This window comes from Parus major, chromosome 2 (genome assembly GCF_001522545.3).
Source record: "Parus major isolate Abel chromosome 2, Parus_major1.1, whole genome shotgun sequence".
NCBI classification, from domain to species: Eukaryota; Metazoa; Chordata; class Aves; order Passeriformes; family Paridae; genus Parus; species Parus major.
In genome coordinates this window covers 44514515-44538261 of record NC_031769.1, presented here as the reverse complement: position 1 = coordinate 44538261, position 23747 = coordinate 44514515, and the positions used below count along the sequence as shown (strand labels likewise).

The following is a 23747-nucleotide window of genomic DNA, read 5'->3' as shown; positions in this document are numbered from 1 at the left end:
TTACTGTTCCAGGAAGAGGAATAAAGTCAATTCCTGTTGACACCAGCAAATCCAGCTTTCAGCAAAGACCCACAAAGACCCTGACCACATAACAGAGAGAACAAGTAACATGAGTAGCTCTCTACTAAGGAAATTATTATCATAAATGAATGACAATAAGATTTTAAAGGAAGTCTCAGTGTTTTGTCAGAGGATTTTTGAATTTTAAAGGAGATTTTGAAGGACAGTTGCTTCAACCAAGTCTATGATCCTTTTTTGGTAAGTTTAAGGTACCTGGAAATTACCTTTATGTCAGAATAAAAATAATTTTGTACATTAAAGAATAGATTTATTGCACTATTGCAAGCACTCAAGCCAATCTAAATTGTCTAAGAGGTTCATTTTGAAGCTCTTTACTCTTTTTTTAATACTATATTTGGATTATTCCCTAGCATAGTGACATGTAGAAACAAAATCTAATATGATTAAATCTGACTTAAAAAGAATACCTGTCTGATCAAAGCCCCTAGCTCACCTGTGTTGCTTTTTTTGGTTTGGGGTGTTCTGGGATTTTTTTTTTGGTAAAACTAACTAGCAGGAAGTGTTATCTTCTGAGAGTTGCACTTAAAACTGATTGCTTATAAAGATTTAAAGAATGATTTAGATTATCATTCTAAAACAGCACCCAGGGGAACTGGGTGGATCAAGGGATTGCTAATGAGATATTGAGTCTTTCACATCTAAACTGCTGATTTAAATTCAACCCAACACAAAGTTCCCCCAACTGGTGGATGTCTGATGATCTGTAAAAAATGAGATGATGTTCTCACTCTATTCTTAGAAAATACATGTGGAACTGCCAGGAAAATCATCACTCTTTGCAGTGAAACCAGGAAGTGAATTGACAATGAAACACTTTAAATTAATTTTTATCCCTCAATACCGTAATATAAAACAAGGCTATGGCTTTCTGGATCAGGTTTACTTTCCCCAACCTACCCAAATTAAGTTTCAACCTCTAAGACTACTACAGTAAAACCAAATAAAACATCTCAGTAAGGTAAAAAAATTATTATTTAAGTTCCAGAGTAGCTATATTGGGCTTTAATGACTTATAATTCACAGAAAGGGCAGTGGTAGATGTTAATGAGTGACTCAGATGACTTTCTACAATGCTATTCTGCAGGAGCAGTCATAATCACATGTCAGTTGCTCAGAACATAGCACTCTCTAGTCCTCCCTCTCATTTAATAAAAGCCAATTAATCATTTCCAATCATTTATGTATTCAGTGAATTTAGAATCTAGTTTCACTCATAAATTACAGTAAATCTATCATTTTAATTAACTAACTAGTCATAGCTGTTCTACAGACATTTTGTTTGTGTGAACATACTTTAGCCTATGAACTATTTGCAGCTCTTATTACTGTGATTCTTGATTTACTAATGGGATTTGTGACAGATCAGCTGTATGACATATTACCTTTTCTCTGTGCTGACTTCGGGGTCAGATTCAAAGTCCACCTTCTAGGCCTCAAGTTCTTTGTTCTTGGTACATGACAGGACTATCAATCTCAGATGGCTACTGTGCAAACCAAGCCCACAGCCTGAGCAGACAGATGGACTGATCTTACCTGCATATGAATCAGTGGGTTGGGCACACATTAATTGATACAACGTGACCAGAACCTGTTCCACTCATACAGCCTTTTCCCCTCTTTCCTTCCTCTCCAAAAGTGCTCTTTTCCCCCCATAATCCAAGGCGCTTCTCCCTGCAAGAACTTCCCTCACCACACACATGCACAAGGGGAACACACCAGTTATCAGAGAAAGACCCAGCCATGTGCTGGTGGTATTACATGGAATGGGAAAGACTAGGTAAGTTCTTTGCTGTGTTTTTCAAATGATCCCTCTACAAAGTTCATGTCTTACCAGGGAAAACAGCTTCTTCCTGTGCTAGGTCCCAGGACAGATCTAGAGAGCGTCCCTTGGACCAGGAAGAGGGAATGTGGTCCTTTTAAATAACGGAAGTTGCTGACTATCCATAGATGGTTCCCTCCACAGTGTCATCAAAAAGCTCCAGTAGGTTCTCAGATGCTGCTTACAGCAGGTCTTACGGCTGGCTAAAGCCACCAAATACAAGAAACACTCCTCGGCAGGGATAAAGAAGGACATCTTGAGAGAAGATACCATTTCCTCTTCTGCTAATCCTTTCCTACTTTCTTCCCCCTGTGCTCTGCCTTATGTATCCTGATCATTCCACACTCAGTTTTCCCTGCCATCCCTCCACAGACACCCGTGAGCAGGTGCTGGAAATTTGTCCTAGGGGACAAAATCAGCAAACTTAATTCATGGCAGGGGTAGGTTCCTTCACATCATCAGAGAAGGTCACTGCTGCACTCATCACCTATGTGCTGAGACAGTAATATATGAAGGTAACAACCACCAGCATCAGCACTCTTGAGTCCTTGAGAAGGCCCTGGTTATGGTCCTCTGGAACAACGTTGGTGAGAAGGAAGAGACCACCTTAGAAGATGCCAGAAAAAAAAAATCCATTCTAAAGATACAAGTACTTGGCTATAATCTTTCCATAAAATCAAGGTCCTAGGTCTGATTTCTGTCATCCGAGGAAGGAAAGATTCCCTTCCTTCCAATTAGGTCTTCACCTAGATACTGAAACATCAGCATTCAGTGTTATATCTTCCCTGCCTAAACCTTCTCTTGCAGCTCCAGCTGTTCCCAGTCTCCATTTGTGGTCAATCCCACAAAGCTTGGCAAGAGCCAGAATGAATTTGATCCAGAGAGAAAAGGTGTACATAGAGAGCCCTTTGTTCTTGCATTTCCTGTGGATCTGTCAGAGGAATGTAATTCTCTGCCAGAAAGCTGCTAACAAGCTTCCTGGTACCCTTTTCCAAGGACTAGATGTACGCACGTGTTTCAATCTCATCCCAAAGAAGTTGGATGTGTGATCAATGTGCCTCGGCCCAGTAGTGTTTCTGGACCCAGACTTTACACTGTGCTATCACTCAAGGATGGATAAGACAAGTGCCTTTAGGCTCCTGGATGACAACTTTAGGTACTTGGATAACAACTTGCCAGAGCCCCCCACCAACTGGCTCTCTTCCTGCTGCTGCAGCACAAGGAATGGCACACATCTTCTCTACATCCCAGCATCTGCACTATGAAGAAAACATCTCTCCTTCCTATCAAGCCCAAACTTCCAAAAAGCCTCTGCAAAGCCTATCTCATCTGACTGGCTATCTTAATAATGACTGAAGGCTGACTGTAGCCAAAATTAGTCTACATTACACCAGTTAGTCCACAAAAGGACCAGACCAGCTACAGGGGAGCTTCTTACTCATTTCTGGCTTCATGGACATTTTTCTTGAATCAATCTTCAGCAAGCCTCAAGGCCTGTATAAGAGTTAGGAGGATTTTTCTCTATATACATTACCCAGTATTTATCATTACCGAATGTTACTGCAATTCTGTCACCCATTCAATCAATATTTTGATTTGTCTGCAACTCTTCAGCATCAGACTTAGTTTTGAATAATTCTCTATCATAAAAAAATCTTTGTCTATCATTCTACACCTCTTTTTTCAGGTAATTTATGGATGTATTGCAGAGAAAAGATCCTGGCAGGCTTATGGAAATAACCTACATTTATGGTGCAATACCAGCCATTACTTATTTTCTACCATTTAAGCCACTATTAATCTGTGAGAAAAACTTCTCAGTCTCATGGCTTCTCAGAGCTGCTTTTGAAAGTTCTATTGTGAAGCCTTAAGAAATGCCTTTTCCAAACTCCCAGTCCACTATATCAAACAGGTTACAATTCTTCATACACTATTGACTCACTTGGAGGAACTGGATAAATATGACTTCTCTCCATAGACATTATATTGAATCTTAAGTAATCAGATGTATTTATCTTTCTGTTTACCCATCCCTTCCCAATTATCATGCCTAACAGTTCAGCCTTACCGAAGTTGGAGTTAATTGCCAGAATGATCCCTGGAGCCTTTTAAAAAATGTTAGTCTAGATAATGGTTTACCTGATAGGCTGCACATCAGAACTACAGGCTCAACAATTTCTTGGACAATTACCCTTGGGACTAGCTGACTTGTTATTCCTCAGTTAGTCAAATTGTTCTAAAATATCTTTTTGTAACGCCTTAAATCTTTTTAGACAATTCTATATACTGAAAAACTAGATTGAGACGATCAAACTGTGTGACAGGCAAAAATCAGAAGTCTGAAAAGTGATCTTTTTGGTGTAAGTCCAAGACTTTCTCTCTTCTTAAGAAGAATACTTCATGTGTCAGTCTAGGAAGTGAATTCTTATGCAAAGTTACAGTAATTTCTTAAAATTTTTGTAAATAATGATGAATTACTACCTCCATTGCAGATGATGTATGTTCATTTGGTGAACATTTGAGCTATTAATGAGAACTACCCCTAAAAATGAAGAGTTGCATCTTTGTCTCTTATGAGACAAGTTTTTGAGAGGGACACACCTCAGAGTATAACCTGGATGACTGATTTGCTAAATAACACATACTAATCAACATGGTGGAACAACACAAACAATAATCTAAATTACCACCATGCATTTCCAACAAGCTGTTTTTAGCACCTCGATATTTATGGACACAAACATTCTAAGACAGAAGACTGCAGACAAATAGGAAGTCCTCTGATGGACACCTCATATGAAGGAAGGCTGTTTCATCAGCATGAAATTATTTCTTATAATTTCCCTTGAAACATTTCCTGGATAAAGCTCCTGGAGACGAGACACCTTCTAATTGTGTCCATCCTTTATCACATTTCCATCCAAAAATTTCATATTCCAGAGGGACTCCCCTCAAAACTGACTCTCAGAGTGACATTTCTTGTATAGCCATTTCTCAATTTGCTCAGGGAAACAGAAATGAGAGAAGGTTTTGAAGAGCATGTTGTTCCCATGTACTTGTAGCATATATATGACAAGGACACAAATATACCATAACATCATATCTAGCTTTTGACTCTGAGAACAAATGATGGGTGTATTTGCTCTTGTTTAATGTGAGCACCACTGGGAAGCATTTTTTGAAAGTATAATAAAGCAGTGGAAAGGACTAAGATACACAAAACTATAAGAAGACAATATTTTTGTTATGGGTAAATACTGTGGAAGTCCTCTGAATAGATGCTCAGAGCCAAGAAAAGCAGAACCTTTCTTCATTTTTTAAATTAAATAAAAACTTCTAATAAAGACAACAGATTAAATAATATTATTGCCCCAGGACATGTCAGTGCAGTAAAGCTAGGATATGATAGCTTTTCAATGAGAAACAGAAACCACAGGTTTAGAGTTGAGAGAATAATAAAATATAGGAAGTTAAAATTAGAAAATGTTGCAAACACGTTTGAGAACATAACCAAAATAGTCTTGAGTACAGTGTGCTTACTAGATTACTGGAGGAAAATTTGCATAATTAAAAGGCATTGACAATTAACGTAATGCAAGTGAAGGAGCAAGAACTTCATTGCGCTGTAATTAGGAGAACTATTTGTCAGTCTCACTTTAAATTTGACTCAGAAACTTCAGACACATCAGTGGCATTTATACGAGTAAAAGTTACTGGAATGACCACATTTAAAACACATTAGGGCCACTAACTTGTAGCTTATCAGTTAACCAAAGTCATCACCAACCAACATTGGGGGAAAAAAATGAGGGTAAGTTCTCTAGACACTCTTAAAGGCTGTGGTACAGAAAACACTAAATTAGGGGAAATGTCAAAGAGTGGTTAGGGTATGGAAATAGACAGCTGATGGGTACGTAACAAAAAGTGCAAATATCAGATTGCTAACAAGGAACTCTCCTGGGTGAGACTGCCATAAGAACAAGCTGGAAGCTGGCAACTGGGGAGGGCACAGAGAGATAAGCAAATGGAGGTTATGACCTTTGTCTTCCTAGATCACAGGAGAGGATTTAATTAGTGGTTAGGGTTATCCACAGAGCAGCTTCTCCCATGGAGAGCAAGGGGATTTGAAAATAGGACAGTGGCATTTTAGTAGGGCACAACAGCTGAGAAAGGATTCTCCAGTGAATAGGGAGCACTGGTTCACAGCTTCTCCTCTCCCTCCTTATTTTGAATGAACTCAGATCTTGGAAACTGAGCTGCTGCCTGTGTTCAAGTTTGTTTACATGTCTGACTGACAGGAGATAATATTTCTTTACATCTCTCTTTACAGAAGCCTGCAGCAACAGATGGATTTTGCAGCATAATCGAAAGGTCAGCAACTTCTGACCAGCAAAGTAATGGAGAACAGACCAGGCTGCAGAAAGTTCAGCACAGGGGAAACCTAATTAAAAATTATGCTCATATTTAACCAGTGTTTCAGAATTGTAAAATCACAGAGGGACTACCTGAGGCACCTAGTATGTGCTCAAATCAATAAATGTTTTTCCTAGAAAGGAAAGCTGTCCATAAATGCAAATCACATGCCAAATTCATTAATGGATTTTATAGTGGTGTATCTGAAATGGCTGAAAATTATTTTCATGAGTTACGGATTTGGAAGAAAACCCCCAAACCAAATCCAAAACCCCCTCAAACCCCCCCCCCCCCAAAAAAAAACAAAACACTGTTAACATGGACATTCAGAAGGCCTTATGATTAATTAAGACTTTCATACCATAAACTTGAAATGTTCTACTTCTCTTCAAATGAGAAAACTGGTTCAACCCTGCCATACTGCTCAGCTGCCCTCACTTTCACCAAAATTTCTTCAACTGCCCAAAGTTGTATCCCTCAGCTCCAGAATATATGTCAGACTCGGGCACTAAACCACAGCATCCCTTCCAGAATAACTAAAAGATCAGTCAGATACCATTTTTTATAGCCTTCCAGTAAGAAATCAGCTTTTAAGACAGATTAAAACATTAAGCAAAGTTTTCAGCTACAGACTTTTAAACTGAGCACAGAAAAGACACATGTAAGAAATGAAGTGCACATTTTAAAGAGCTGGCTAAAACACAGACTTTGCTCCAGTTATTGCTTTGATTCCATGAGACGATGAAGCAGACCAATGAGTGGGAACTCAAACATTAGATCACAATAAATCAACAGACATGAAAACATTAGCTCAGGCATTAAATTTACATTTTCCAGACCATTGGCTCTTGTGACCCAGAATATACTGGGAAATTTGAAGTTCTAGTGTCAGTTCTGTAGCTCTATTTCACTATTTCACCAAAGCAGGAATCATGAAGTGCAGGCTCTTGCTTCACTCCCTTGCCCCATACTGGAACATACTTATTTTTAGGTATGGCATACTTACAATCTTACTACACTGAGGAGTGGGGAAGATAAGGTGCAGGCTCAGACTGGGATGATGCATGCAATGTTTAAATGGAAGTAGCAGCTGTTGGGGGACCATACAACCAGCTGCTTACTGCAAGAAACTTTAGTGTACTCAGGGAGAACAGAATTTCCAGATACTTGTTTCTAATATGAAAGAAATCTTTAATGAGCACATAAGAAGCTGCCACTTTTTTTTAAGGGTTTCAAGCTTTTAAAAACATTTCAAATAGGGAAAGATTTCACGGGATAGCAAATCCACAGTGTCAAAACAGAAGTCAAATTCTTGCCATAGGCAGTAAGCTCTCAGAAAAGAAGACTTAAACAAAAGCCACTAGAGTTTTTTTTTTAAAAAAACAAACTACAACCAGATAATAATAACATAATACCTCTTCATAATCTTCCAGAAAACTGGAAATTTCATCAAGAATGGCTTATGAAAGTTTCAACCTGAGGACAAAACCTATTATGAAAAATCACAGAAGAAACATCCTAAAGTTACAGGCAACTGTTATACAACAGAAAAAGTCAGAAAACCTCAATAATAAGCAACCACACATGCCATATTAATCCCTGTCTATGTCACAAGACAAAAGAAAAAATACTATTTTGCTGTCTTGTGTCTAATATGCTTAGAAGTATATTCTGTCTCACTAACATCACCACAATGTTTCTCCTAAGCATTGTGCTGCCATAAAGAGTTCCCAGCACAGCTGTTTGTGTTCCCTGTCTCCCTATTATTTTAGAAATCAAACTAGAATAAGACTGATGACAGATGTTTAAATATATCTGTTGCTACCACAGTTTCAATAGCAGAACACAAAGTAAAACACCTCCTGCCCCCTACCATTCAGCCTAGTCAGCTGCACTGAGCAGACCCAATGGACACACCCAGAAATGTTCCCCTTTTTCTATTCCAGTTGAACAATGGCTCTCCTGGACTTCTAACTTTATTTCCCTTGTAGGAAATTCAGATTAATAAAAATCAATATAATTTGCAACGTTGTGATGGGAATATTGCCCAAGTACACTGTTTCATACTCTCAAGCAATATTGAATCAGTTACTGAATACTGGTAGTAATACAAACAGAACACAATAAAAATACAGATTCTAAGTTTTGTCATAATAAATTCCTAACTATGTGTGATCCAACATCTCTAATGCAAAAATATTCTCCAGATACAGCCTCAAACCCACTCACACCTCCACATTTCAACTTTCCATGATGATGAGACTGTGATGATTTGATTTGCTGATATAATGCTACTGAGAGTTAAGAGTTTCTCTTGTTGTAGCCTCAGCTTAGCTGGGACAAAGGAACAGAAGAGCTTGTCACTGATGCACACCATGAGTGACTATCCCTCACCTATCTGTCCAAGCAAAACTCAAGACAGGAGCTTTGGTCTTCACAAATTTATCAAATTAAATTATTTTCCTTTGGATCAAGTTACTCATAATGTTAATATTCATCCAAGTAATTTTAAACAAAAAGTAGTTAGTACAGTTATTGGGATATTAGATAACTTCTAAGTTTTAGAATAAGCTGGAATTAATACAGAATCTTACTGCAGATTTACTCATTTTTAGAAATAAAATTAAAACCACAGGGATCTCAAGTCAATATAAATGATTTTTTCCTCTGAAATGATATCCATTAATATTACTATCACATACAGGAGAACTGATTAAGACATGCAATAACTTTGGTTGAGGATTCACACCTACACTGGACAGGAAAAATATACCCACATCAGTGGCTTGTTCTATACTATGTAAATGCCCTAATGATAGAAAGCAATTTTTTCAGTCATTTGTTCATTCATTCATTCATTCTCTTAAACACCAACCTTACAATTTATCAAGATAAATGAAGGAGCTGAACTGTAACTCTTAGGGGAAAATTCAATGACCTCTTTCAAGTAAATTTTGATTTTGAACCGTAGTGCCATACCACAGACATAATAGCATTCTGCACCATGTTTAAGTGAGCTCCAATTAACATAGGCTGTAATTTATTTTCCAGTCCTAAAGCTGCAGAGGTAAATACCAACTACTCCTCTTTCATATCTGCTTACAGTAATTTTGCCATGACTGAAGATAAATAATTAAGATAACTTTTTTACCTTCTATCACTGGAATACAGTTTTTTGTGACTTTGCCACAATGGATTGCTTCTATTAAATTGCTTAGGCGAATTATTCGTTCACTGGACATTAAGTTTTTATTTTTGTCCTGTTAAGGGCTCTTAACTGAGGATTACAGATCATAAAAGAGAACATTCTGAAAGATACAATTTTCTTTTACTGTGGTTTTCAGGAAGACTTTTAAAACACCAAACACCTTCACATATTACAACCTCCTGTTTTAAGTAGTAAAGGTGGTGTTTTCTAAAGCATCACATTCACAGTAAGAAAACAGCTTACCTATTATCATACTTAAGGTAACTGAGAAATAAAAAAAAAAATACTGTGCAACCAAACCAGCTAAATACTGCATTAGTACAAGCAGAAACTGGGCAGATGCTTAGGGCCATGGTTTACTGGTTTACTTGGTGCTCTTGTGCTAATGGTTGGACTTGATTATCTCAATGTTTTTTTCTAACCTAAATGATGCTATGATTCACAGATATAACAGCCACTTATATAATTTATTTGAATTTTGAACAGTGGTCAAAGGTCAGGCTTACTAAGAACTAAGAACTAGGCCAAAGCATACAAGGCCAAGTATAGGTCTGGCAAGATCTGTAGAGCTTAGACAAGGCCCAAGGTATGGCAGGAAAACAACCAAACTGAACCAACCAGCTAAAGAGAGAAGAAGCAAAATATTGGGTTAACCATATCAAAATAGCACAGTAACTAGGTTAAGAACATATTTGAATTGTCAACTGCAAAGGTAAACTAAGGACAGTAAAACACTGTGCTTTGCATGGCAGTGAAACTTCTTTTGTTTTTGTGCACAGGCATATCGGTACCACACAAGATACAATACCTGATTGCACCTGAGCACTCTTAGTGGAAAAGTATATTACTGACTATCCTGGACATCAACTTTGACATCAGCAGAATAATCCTTAGTTTTCTCTAGTCATAGGAGGGACAAAGTCTATATAATAATATGCTTTAAAGTTTCATCAGCAATTTGTTTTAAAGAATAGGTAAATAAAGTTTTAGAAGAACTTTTAGGATGATTTTGGGGGAATGGAAGGTTATTGTTTAGATTATTTAATTTTTAAGATAATATTAATAGTGGAATTAATATAACCAAGCTTCCTTGATACATTGAGAACTGGGTGGCAAACAGAGAGCAATCATTTTAACACCAGATCAACAGTAAATGTCCAATAGATGTTCTTCGAGCCAAAAAAAAATAAAAATTCCCCAGTTTCAGAGTTGAAGAAAAGCAGGTGTTCATATAAGATTATCAATATTAGCTTTAAGAACTAAAATTCTTAAACTGCAAAAGGACTGAAAGCCCAACAACCTAGTATTTTTAAAATAGCCAATAACAGGTTCACTCTTGCTCAGAGAAAGAAACATTGCAGAGATGGAAATTGAATGCTGGCTATAGGCATACTGAAAAATACAGGGCAGAAACATCTGAGATAAAAGTGCAGACTCCAAAGAAGCTGAGAGCAGTAACCCCAGCAGAACTGTGCTGCTTTCTGTGCACCTCACAGCTTATACCTCTCCTTCAATGAACTGAAAATGGCTGATCATTAAGACCTGATCTAGCTCCTAGCAAAATCACCTGCACATGATGCAGGTAACTACTAATTCAATTTAAAATTAACTGATCATTCTGAAATTTCAATGTCCAAATATAAGGGCAAAAATGTTTCTTTCCTAAGATACATGTTAAAACTAAGAAAAATTAATATCAGATAGAATACACAGAAAGTGAATTTCCATGAACCTTTTCCCCTTATATGTAGGTTGCAGTTTTATAGCTGAGACTCAGACCAGGACATCTGCACCAAGATTAATGGCAGCATCTGAGGGAGTAATGGCTCAGTAAACGTGGACCAGCTGTTTCCACAGCCAAATCAACCTCTGGCTGCTACCTGTGAGGAAGGCACACAAAAGGGAAATTTCAAAGGTAGAAATAGCTCTGCAGTTTCGGTTACTTCTTTGAGATGTTTTTGCTCACTTCCAGTTATGCAGTGGGTTGATTCTCCATAATTCAGATTCTAATTTACTTTTAAAATTTTCCCTTCGATGTACTTAATAAGCACAGTAACACTACAAAATGTGGATTAGTCAGCTAATACACCCACACCCTGGGTGTGTTATAGCCCTCAGCAACACTGCTGCCCCAGTACATCCAAGATGAATGCACACCGGCTGACTAAAACACACCTTGTGTGTTACTGCTTACATAAGACAGGACTTCGTATATGTAGCTGTATATTAATGATGTACCTTGATACATTGTTAAACTGGAAACTATGGTTGTGCTTCATCAGAGGCTTAGGTGTGTGCTGTATTACACGGAGCAAAATTAATTAGGAAACCCTGCGTTCCTGCTGCCAGCAGCTGCAGCGATACGCTGGGAACAAGAGACCGCACTCCCCACTGACCTACATGGAGCCAGAGCCGGGCCAGCCTCCTGAGCACCGAGTGCCTCCCGGACAGAATCTCTATCCTGAAATGTGCTACAGTGACATGACTCATTTAGAATAATAATAATAATAAAATATCCCGACTCCCCGCCTCAGACTGCGTGTTCTCTCTCCGTCGCTGTAGAACAGCCCGAGCCGGAGCTGCAGCTGAAGGGCCTCTCTCTCTCTCCTCCGCCCCCCAGCCAACCTCCCCAGTGCCAGCGCTGGCATTTGTGCAATCAGATGGTGAGAAATCAGGGATGCGATCTGGCCAACCCCTCCCATGCTTTTTTCCCTAGGTTAGTTTTACAGTTTACCGCTCACGCTCACACTGGCACCAGAGAGGCGGCAGAAACACATGGCTGGGACCTCCCTTTTTGACGCCAGCCCACACACAGGCTGGCTTAAAGCAATCGTGAAACTGTATCATTAACAATGTTGGCAAGAAGTTTCCCACAGACACAGTTATCCCTACAAAAAGTTGCCTTGCCCCAGTGACTGTTTCCATTTGAATACGGAGTTAAGGCGGCTCTCTGCTGTGGAGCTGAGGAGGAGGAGGCTCCCTCAATGAGCTCTGCTGGCAAAGCCTCCTTCCAGCCTGCAGTGCAGCAGTACTGCCTCCAACAAACACGCCAAGTGACAGCAGCACTCATCCAGCCGCTGGTATTTTAATATTGATTTTTATTCATTGCTCTATTTCAATATCTTATACTTTCTCTTTTCAGGACATTAACCAAGCTCTTTCTTTATGATTTCCCTCCCTTTCATCCTGCAAGCTTACTCGCCAGGGAAGTTTTGCCTCCAGCTGCTACAGCTCCATCAACTCTTCTACCAACCCATTTGAAAGAAGAGTAAGGTGTTAATTAGGGTGTTAATGGCTACAGAAACCCTTTCCGCCCACCCTTCCATTTCAAGGAAGAAACACAAGGAAACTCAGCATTCCTTGCAGAAGTGTTAGACTGCATTAAAAATTTAACAAACAAAAGTTCCTTTACTCTGCGCACATTCTAGATAGTCTGTGGCACCCAACACCCCCAAACATCAATTCTGTTTATTCTCTTTCACCTTTGATTTGGGATCATCTAATTTGGGGGGGGGGGGGGGGCATATTTTTTTTTTTTTTTTTTTTTTTTTTTTTGTGGGTTTTTTTTTTGGGGGGGGGGGGGGGGGGAATGCATATCTTTTCTTAGTATCTTTGAATGACAGATTTTTTTTAATTCTTCAAAATTAATTCCATACCAGAGTGCATCTTCACAATGAGAAAATGGTTGTGTTACTGTGTGAAGTAACGTGGTTTCACAAGCCAGCTGAGCCAACCTTGCATTCCTCTGCTGCTGAAAAAGGTTTCCCTCCTCTCCTCTTCCCCGCTGAGTCTACCCAGTGCCAGTCCATAGCCATGCTGGCTCTGGCACTTGTCTGATACCTCCCAGTTCAGTTCACTGAACTGACATAAAGCTGTTCACACTTTTTCTGGGTTCATTTTCTGCCAGCTGAGCGAGCCGAGCCAGCTGAAAAAGGGGGCAGCACCAAACACAGGAAAAGCAGCAGGAAACATACCTGGGGGATTCTTCTTTTTGACAGCAGCAAGCTGCAAAAACAGCTCGAGCATCCTGTGAAACCTCACACTAAGAGCACAGCTTTACTAAATGTCTTGATACAAATTATGACTTTGTTATTACAAAAAGAGGTGGGTTCTAGTAGTCACCCAATTTCACATTAAACTAAATCAGCTTGCTAAAGTGGCAGAAAACTACCTAGGGTGGCAGCTGTTCTCTGCCAGGTCAGCAGGTGGAACTGGCATATCTTGTGGTCCATGAGCACAGAAGCTGATGCAAGGCAAAGAGAGAACCGCATGGCAGGGGCAGGGAGGAAGAGAAGAGTCAGCCCACTCCCTTTCAGCTGCTGTGATAGCTGAAATCTTGTGAAATCACACCCTGGTTTATGAAAACTCCTAGCATTAAAAAAAATCTCTTATTTCTCCACTCCTTATTTCTCCTAGTTGACAGATAACTGTGAAGCAACTGTTCCTTCAAAGTCTTTATATAAACTTGTTGACTTGTGTAGAAGCTAAAACCTGTGTTTCTTTCTAAATCAAAATTTTGATTTCATGTAATATTCAGTCTAACAGTCACTGCAAAAATAGATGCAGTGATTTGAGATACTGCTGTATACCAGACTGTGTGTTACCATTCTCCCAGCCTGATGATTTAATCATGACTCTTCTTCATTCACTGCAGTACAAAATCAGCACAGGAAGTTCAAATTAGCTTCAAAAGCAAGTTATAATAAGCAGAGGAAGAAATTCTGGTTGTAATCTGAAAATAATTTTTGGAGATGTCAGATGGATAGGAAACCTTTACTTCCAGCCCAGCATATAGGTCTCCTTAAAGTCATGGCAGCACACCAATATTCTGCTAGGTATACAAGCACCATTTGTCTTTTTAAGCCACCATCTTTCTAAATGCTGATTTGTTTTTAACTTCCACTAGCTGCTGTTCCAAAACACTTGTCTCTCTCAGGTGGGACTTCTGGGATTTGGTTGTTTGCTTGTTTTTCAATGGAGCAGGTTATTTGGATCCTTATGCTTTATGTTACAGCTAGACTGAGATAAGAGTGCATTTGTCAGGTGGCTTATGTCACTCAGAGATTTGAGGCAGCTGCTGCCTTTGCCAACAAAAACAGGTTTTTCTCTCAGCATATGCTACATCAGTACTTGGAAGGTTTGCACCACAACTCTGCCAGCCCAGTTACAGTGGCACATTTGTAAGAGTGGCATGACAAGACCTCAGAGTAGTAATTTTTATACCCTGCTCTGACATGAATTATGCTTGTGGGACAGAGGGATATTTTTCCATTACTTCTATTCAAACATACTCATATCTTTGGCTCTTGGTTACTCATAACTAATTTCTGATCTGTTCTGATAAAAGCCTATTAGAAAAGCCATTATACAGAAACTTCAGATCCAATTTGCAGAAATACCTGCAGTGATAAATAAACAATGGATTTCATGAAGTCTGATCTATTACAAACTTGTGACCTGTTTCTGGTTCTGGCAGACGACTTCTCCTAGGAAAAACTGTTGAAATTCTGAGTACTTACATCTGAACTCCACTCCAACCTTAATTTCAACTTCAGCCTTAATAAATCTGGATCATTAGCTCAGTTACTTTTAACTACTAATAACAAGTAACTTTATGGATTGCTACACCTGACAAATTGTTAAATATTTCAGCTATTTTCCAAGTGAAATGAAACCTACATATGTTTCCTTAGTCCCCATCTCCTGTCAGAGGAATAAATACATTTTCCTGTACTACTTTTACCTTCATTAAATAACCTGATAGCTCATCCTTTCTTACCTTCTCAAAATAAATCAGTATGGTCTCTTAGTCTACTCTTTCCTAAGGAATACAGTTCTCATAGGTCCAACTCTTTTGAGTAACTAAAATCCTGGAGTCTGAATCATTCCGGTTTTATTATGCTTCTCTGTAATAAGAAAACCAGGATGCAGGCATTACCTCCCCTAATTCACATTATGGCACTTGTATTGGTGCAGGAAAGCCTGCAGTACTATATTTGGACTAGATTGTTCACAGACATGCAAGTATTTCCCTTCTGAAGTTACAGTATTGTTATCTTGCTTAAAAAAACATTGTTCACTGAAGCACTAAGTTAAGAAAAAATACTGAAGGGAAAGGAATGAAAAGAAATTATTTCTCCAAAGAAGGTAATTACACAGCTAAGCATTATCTATGGAGAGAAATAAAATCCTAAGCACCAACAGGGCTTGTCAGAGTTACTTCCATGTGCCAGACTTCTTACAAACACTAACCTACAATTTCCTGACATCTTATAATTATATGTTTCTGAGAAGAGTACAGCTTGGCTACAGTGTGTCATACATACAAAATCCTTGCTGACTGAACAAAAGGACATACTTAATGCTATTATGACATGCTGGAAAAAATCCTTACAAAATAGGTCCTCTTAAAAAAACTCATAAGTTAAATTTCTGGTCTAAAGAAAGTACTTGGGACAATCTCAGATTCAAACTTAGTTTCCAATCTCCATTATTACCTCTACCAGAAAGGCCTAAATAATCAGTTTTTAAAAAAGGCAAGAGCAGGGGAAAACCTTTCAGATGCCAGAGGCCTTCAAAAGATCCAACTGCAGTGCTAGAGGATGGAAAACAACCAAAGCAAATATTTTGACCAGAATTAAAAAATACCAGAATTAAGTATTAATGCTTTGGCAGCTTCCAGAAAGAACTACAACTGAATGGAGTTAAAAACAAAATACTATAGAAGGAATATAGTTTTCAAGTTATTATGTAAACCAGACATTTTCTATGCAAATTCAGGTACTGAACTTGTATAATCTGAATTTTAAAACATAGGTTGATGTCTTGATTGTAAACGGTGTTTGTTGTTTTCTTTCTGAATGTCATGTTAAATTACTCTGTGCATATGCAGGGTGTGTGGGTGGAAGGGACTGACACAAGGAGAAATCAATTCTTGTAAAAAAAAGTTTTTTTGTTTTTCTAAGAGTATGTTTGAGAAGAAGAATATTTCACTTTCAATAAAAATGGAACTAACCACTGTTTGTAAGCACTTCACTATGCAAATGAAGAAACATTGCTTTTTAAGTACTGACAATATTTGATTCAAATATTATATGTCATGCATATCTCAGCCAGCTGGTCTCCCTGGCCTCAGTCCCAACCTTCTCACCCCTCTAAGTGGTTATATTCTCTCCATGGGGAAAGCAGGGGGCCTCACAAGTCAATACAATCAAAACAATCTTCAGATTGGTCTTCTGAACACACCTCTGCTAATGTAATCCATTATTAGAGTGCAACTTAGATATATTGACCAAAATGTTTGGCTTCTGTAATTCCCATTTGCTTTATCAACCACAGTAGTACAATGGCTGTTAAAAGCCTTTTATATTTAAAACAGTGTTGGAGACCTACTGCATATTTTCAATTTACAAATCTATGATAAAGAAAAATGAGAAGTAGATGGAAAGTCACAACACACTTCTAAACACAGCCATCTCTACTAGCACACCTCCATATCTTCAGCCAGAACTCTCTCCCTTTATTACAAAGAAGCAGTTGGTTTGTATGAAAACAGGAACGCTGAACTTGTGGGCCTTATCAGGAAAGGCAATAAGTAAGCTCAAAGTCCACTAACTTCAGTAAGATGTAGAAGTTCCCCACTACTGGAATTTTTTGACTAATAGAACCTTTTAGCTTGTACAAGCTGGGACAGCTCTGCTGTGTTACTGGTTGTTTATACAAGTTCAGCCTTTCTTAAACTAGTGAACATGAAAAGTACTTAAACAAGTGAGAAAGTCTATTTCATGCAGCATCTGTGCTGTGGAAGATTATTAAGTGGTTAATTGTACAAAAGACCCAACAGAGATGTGCTACCAAAAAAATAAATAAATAAATAAATAAACAAGTTTGTCATTTTTATGTAGCAACATCTCTAAATACAAATTAATCTCTAGTTTGCATGTCACCTGTCAGATTAAGATGAAGGTATCTCAGCATGAAATCTGTTTTTAAGAGAGACAATACCATTGTTCTGTAGTGCACATAATTTTATGAATCCCTTCTCTGGAACAGTTTTTAAACCTTCATCTCACCAGAATATGCCTTTAAATCTCTACCCTGCAACACTTATACCATGCTGCAAAAAGATACCAAAATGGTAGAAACATAAGAGAATATGGAAGACTGTGTGAATATTTGCCGATCTTTTCAGGTTTATTGAAATCACATTATTTCAATTTTGCTTGAGATAATGGCACTTTGGATCAATATGTCTGTTTGAGCTCAATGTTTATTTGTAATTTCCTATTGAAAATACATAAAAATTAAGTTCTGCTAAGTTTCATCTTCTTGCATGCTAATTCTTCCAAGAATTGAATGGAGAACACTTACTGTCCAACAGCATCTGTAAAGATTAGTACTCTATATCCACAAATTTAACTCCCTGCCCCGCCCTTCTTCTAAACTGCTCTAAATTTCTTTTTAATATAGCTTTATTTTTTGTGGTCACATTATAGGACTAAGAATCAGGAATTTTATTTCTGATTCTGTCAATAGTTATCTTGGCTAACACAACCAAAAATGAAAGAGTAAACTATTCTGACACTATCAAAACAATTGACAGAAGCCTTAGTATGAAATATTAGTTTAAATAATTTTGTTGCTTGAAATTGGTGGTATCTTTTGAAAAACAAAAGCTCCAAAACCAGGGATAAAGAAAAAAAAAAACCTTGGAAGTGAGATAAACAGAAACCAAATTAGTTTCACTTTTCTGAGTGGAAAATGGAGCAGGTTAAAGTAATCAAGAACAAAAATAACCTTTCAGATTAGCATGTTTTCACTAGACAAGACCAACTGCTTCCAGCAAAGAAGAATGGGTCCTTAGATGGGTTAGAAGTCAATGATGGTTTGGGACTTACCCGATCTGAAATCTTACAAATAAAAATCTTGAATAAGACTCCAATTGTCACCCAAAAGCAATGCAGGGTGAATCAGCAAGCAACCATTATTTTCTGTCCCCTCCATACACTAATCTAGCTGCCTCATTCTGCACCAGTGACAACCCAACACTGGCACTGGGAACCTAAGCATCTGGATTGGAGTATTTTCTTAAGATTGTGGTCAGATTCAGAATTGTACTAGTAGTCCCTGTATCAAAAACAGGAATCTCAAGGAAAAGCTGCACAACTGAAGGTGAGTTTTCTCGTGTGTACATTTGAATGAGCAATGGGATGCTGACACACACAGTTCAACCCCTCTGTTCCCAAGGATGTGATGCTTTCACGGCCTGTGTTTGCAGGCAGAGATAAAACTGGCTCACATATTCCCATTACAGTTGTCTTGACCAAGTCTAGAAAAGCTCCTTTTTCTTTCCTCAAGGGTGACACAATGTCATATTTGCCATGAAGTACAGTTTCTGCTTGGAGTGCACACTGTAGTACTCTTTGGCCAAATTAATTCCTCTAGAGTTTAATGCAGCAAACACCCAAGTTGCAGCAGTCTGCAAAAAAAAAAAGATTTGCAGCAACTGCATCCCAGCTGTGAACCACAGACAGCATGAATGCATCACTTCACCAAGAAACATCGTGTGGAAACTGATGGTCCTAGAGGAGAGCTGAGCCCCATTCCTTGCACAAACCATGGATCGCCCTCTATTGTTTGGATTAGTCAGTTCTTACGCAGGAGCTGGAAGAGGCTTAAGGCTACAATTAATACTGCAATACTTTTTGTTAATAGGCAAGAAGAAAGCTTCTTTACTGATGTACAAAAGGGTGAAATAGCTAAATTAACAGACAGGTAGTTTCAAATTGTCACTTCAATCAAAAACAGATATTTTACAAAGATGGTTCTCTGATATTTTTTCAGTTAAATGGTTTTCATGGGCAAACCACTGTCTGGTTTCCATGGGGGAAATTGTTTTTCATCCTATCAGAAATCCAATGACTTCTCCAGTTTCTACTTGTAATAATATCCGCACATACACAATAATACATTTTGCATAGAATCCACTAGCTGAAGGCCAAAAATGGTCATACAGAAACAAGTAGCCTTCATTTGACTAATGATAGAAATAGGTGTTTGGAATTTATTGAAGATCCATTCAATTATTAACACAGATCCGTATAATTGTTAGCACAAATTAATTGGTAAAATGTGCTACCTCCTTGATATTAAAACCACAATAATACTAATGGAACAAAACTGACCTTTGAACATCTCAAAGTAATTTGTACTGCAAATCTTTTCTAGGAGGTGTCTTAGTATACCATTTATAAAAACAATTTTTGTTTAAAATTTAACTGAATTTCATAAAGGACAAATGTTTAAAATAAATATAAAAATGAAAGAAATTTTTCATTTAGGATTAAAACTTTATCTTTTCTGCTAAAACTTTTTCCTTCTAATGGTATTTCATTTGGCTTAATCCCCTTCCCTCCCCAGTCCTTTTCTTTGATCAATAAACCAATGCTGGTTAAACATACATTAAAATCAGGTTCAGAAAGGCAGACTTGCCAAATTCAAATATGTACACTAAATATTTCCTTCCCAAAAAATTGTGTTCAGCTGTACAGCTATGTCAAGGCTGAAAACTTCAGAGGTGAAGTACTTATATTAGGTATGTAAAGGGAATGTATTTTGTCTTAAATATTTTTGAAGTACTACAACTAGTATTCTGCCATTCAAAATTACAAAGACATTGAATTGCTAAAAATATAAGCTGTCACAAACCCACTCATTTCCTTTCTTGAAACTTTTCTTACTTGCATGAAAACATTCTGCCTAACAGACATCAGCTTCAGTAAAGAGAAATACTGTTTTATTAATGGCCACTGCAAAGATTAATTTGACTTGCATTGCATCCTGTCAATGTTCACTGCTGTTTCCACAAGTGCTGCAAGAAAATGAACATTGGCTTTGAGTTTTGTTACCAGTTCCCAAGTTTTAACCAAAGTCTATGTATCTATATCTTCAGTAAGCCAAAACATTTTAGGATAACATCTGATTTTTGCTTTGGTATGATTGTTCATCAAGATTGAAAAAGTAAGAAATCAAAAGGATTAAAACTATGAGATTCCCTCCTCAGTGACACTGCAAACACACACATAAGTGAAGGATGCATTTCTTGAGAGAAGTACATGAAACCTCTCATAACACCATATCACGTTGCTCTCTTATCTGCGTTTCTGGGATACTTGAGTAGAAGCACACCAATCAATACCAGCTGCATTTAAAAGCAGAAGTACATTTTAAGGAGTAAAAAAAAACCAAAAATCCCTGTGATAGAATAAAAATATGAAAGAAAAAATATGAATTCAACTGAGAAATAAAAGATCATTGGTCACATTTTAATTAACACTATTTAAAATTCAGGCTTCCAAGGACTTTGTCTAATTCTTCAAGGGTTCAAGGACATTATCAAATCCATTTTCTTTTTTGAAAACTGCAGGATGAGAGTGCACTTTTTGAGTATCATACCTATCTCATTTCTGTATGCAGAAGGGATAATACAAATCCCTGCCAAGAAATTCTGCTGTTCAAGGTTAATCTCAGATGCTCTCGTGTAGGGATATTTCTACCTGTCTTCTATCTTGCCCCTCCCCTTACTTCCTTCTTTGCTTTAGATCACAGCCAGTTTAAACATCTATGATTAAACTTTCATGAGTGGTGATTTCTACAATATTAAAACTATGAGTTTTTTAAACCTCAGTTTTCAAACATAAGAACTTTAAAATATTTCTGGTTTTTTTTTTTTTTTTACTCTGGGACTTCACAGGAGTTTGTAAGGATCACTATGAGCTGCTTCACATTTTAAAATTAATAATCAGATTTGAGCTAAAGCTGCAATGGTAAAAACACCATCAGAGGACAAAGCACTAATGTGTCATGCAGAAGAGTCTGCCCACATACTCAGCTCAATGGTTTTGAGATTAGAATTAGGAAAGTACTGTAAGGAGATGATTATGTGGTATGTGGTATAATTCTAGAAAATTACTGACACCTCTAATTAATTAACTAGAAGCACCATAATTTTTGCATTAGAATATCAAGATATTCTTCCATAAACTATTTTATGTAAATGAAACAATAATTTATGAGAACATAATCCATTTAAATCAACGTCAATGATATTACATTTAAATAAAAAGAAATGGCAGAAATATTACATTAAAATCATAAGTGTATCTAGACCACAGTTGTAAATGCTGCTTGGCATTTAAACTGAATTTGAAAGTTCATACAGGGCAGTGAGACTTCACAGGACTTGGGAAACTTTTCACCAAATGAAGTTGTAGCAGAAGTAACAGAAAGGAAAGATAGAGCCCTTTCCCCAAAAATTCCCACCCAAAAATACTAGTAATTGAAGCAGTGCCTACTGAAGCAGCAGGAAGCATTCAATTGCTGAGCGTGCTGGGTTGGCTACTGTCATAACTCTAGCAGTATCTGAACACTTCCCAAACACATAGGAGTTTGCTACTTTTCCATCTGAAGCAAAAGTAACAAATGAGGTGGTAAGGATGAAAAGAAACTTTTAAAAGATACTAACAAGCTGAAGAGAGGAAATTTGCTTCCCATAAGGAAAGTCAGAAGAAAATACTTATGCACAGGTCATACTAATGAACTTGAAGTATATGCTTGAAGTCTTAATTTTGTTAGTGACCAAAGTGCTTGTTGATTGTATTCATCCTGCTTCTGCTCCAGAAGATTCTGGTCAAAGTCACGGACTATGACTTTGTGTTTACACACAGTTCCAAGTATGAGAAATAAAACCCTTTACACAGAAATAACATTGACAGCTATAGAAGACATGGAGCAAACATGAAAGCTGAGCAAGTTGATACTGATCTTCTCAGAAAGTTCATAAAGTAGCTGGACTTGCACGTAGGGACAAAAAAGAAAACTGTGAAATTAATAGGACCAATATTTTCTCTGACTGGAGAACAGTATGAACCATTGTAGCACAAGTTAATAATGCTGGTATGTCAGCCCCTAGGTACACTGAGGACATGATGATCCTATTTTGCTCCCAAAAGCACAAAACTTTTCAGAGTAGAAAGGTTCCTAGAACTTTCTTTTAAAATTTCTTATTTGGACTTGCTAACAGCTCCTCCATGCTTGATCACATCTCCTCCAGGCCAGAAAGAAATAAGTATCTTGCTTTGCTTTCCTTTAGGATGTTGTGTGTCAGTAGGGTACTAATGACAGTCAAAACTTTTGCTTTCCATTTTGTAGGCTCTGAAACACCACCCATCCAGTCACAGGAGCTGGAAAAGTGTCCTTTGCTGTGACCTCCCACCATGATTTATCTATGCCAAGGAACCTACTGCTGAAACTCCCAATAATGGGACTATGAGACCCAAAGATCCTTAAATATATAACCTAATACCAACAGTTATACTGCAGAAACCACTTTGTATAATGACAGAATTAGGAAAAAAATGTGTCTGCTTTTTTTCTGACAGGTTTCAAGTTGTTTATTTGCAGATGCATGAAGTTGTTCAAATAAGCTAGCAAAATAATCTACATAAATCACCCTAGGTGCTATGTATAAACAACACTTACTGCAAGGAATAAATTAAAAAAAAAACGAACAAACCCCAAACACACCCAAAACAATAAAGAGATGAAACAAGAATGTTTTTTTTTCCTGTTGGTATATAATCTTACTTCCAGATCTAATTCTTTAACAGATTATATCAGATATATTTTTGCTTTGTATGTTGTGTAATCAAACTGGTTTAGACATCTCCAATAATGAATATGTTGGTATCACTATAAAGTTATATAAAAGTAGGTGAGCAGCTGTAGCCTAATAAACACACAGCTGAACAAAGGAAACTGCTGACAAGCTGCAATCTTGTTTTAATGTAAATTCTCATGTGTTCACATCATATTTTAATTGTACACAACAATAAATAAGCTTCTGTCACTAGCAGTTTCTCATAAATGAGCAAATGCTAATTATCCCTCTATTTTCAACCACATAGTTTTAGTGAAAAGATTAATGTCAGGAAAATAACTCAAAAATAATGAGCTTTGCAAGCCATTTGAGTGGCAGAAATATTATACTTTTCTTTATTTGATTTTTCTATTTTTATATGAAAGCTGTGACAACTCTCTCATAAAGCACCTCAATATTTCAAACATTATATCTAGCAATATATTAATTATGGAAGAAATATATAACCTGTTTCCCTGAATTTTTCTTCAGGTTTGTTGTAGTGATGAACTGAAAGCCAATATGTGCAA

At 37.4% G+C, this 23747-nt stretch overlaps 1 protein-coding gene and 1 long non-coding RNA gene across 4 annotated transcripts in view; one reads left to right on the top strand and one right to left on the bottom strand.

Moving 5' to 3' along the window:
• The window catches only part of ULK4 (unc-51 like kinase 4), a 214821-nt gene that overhangs the window by 18490 nt on the left and 172584 nt on the right, over window positions 1–23747 (bottom strand). The window lies entirely within an intron of this gene.
• LOC117243882 lies at window positions 26–6437 on the top strand. Its single transcript, XR_004495857.1, has 3 exons — window positions 26–258; window positions 1718–1858; window positions 6231–6437. It is a non-coding gene; the product is annotated as an uncharacterized LOC117243882 (long non-coding RNA).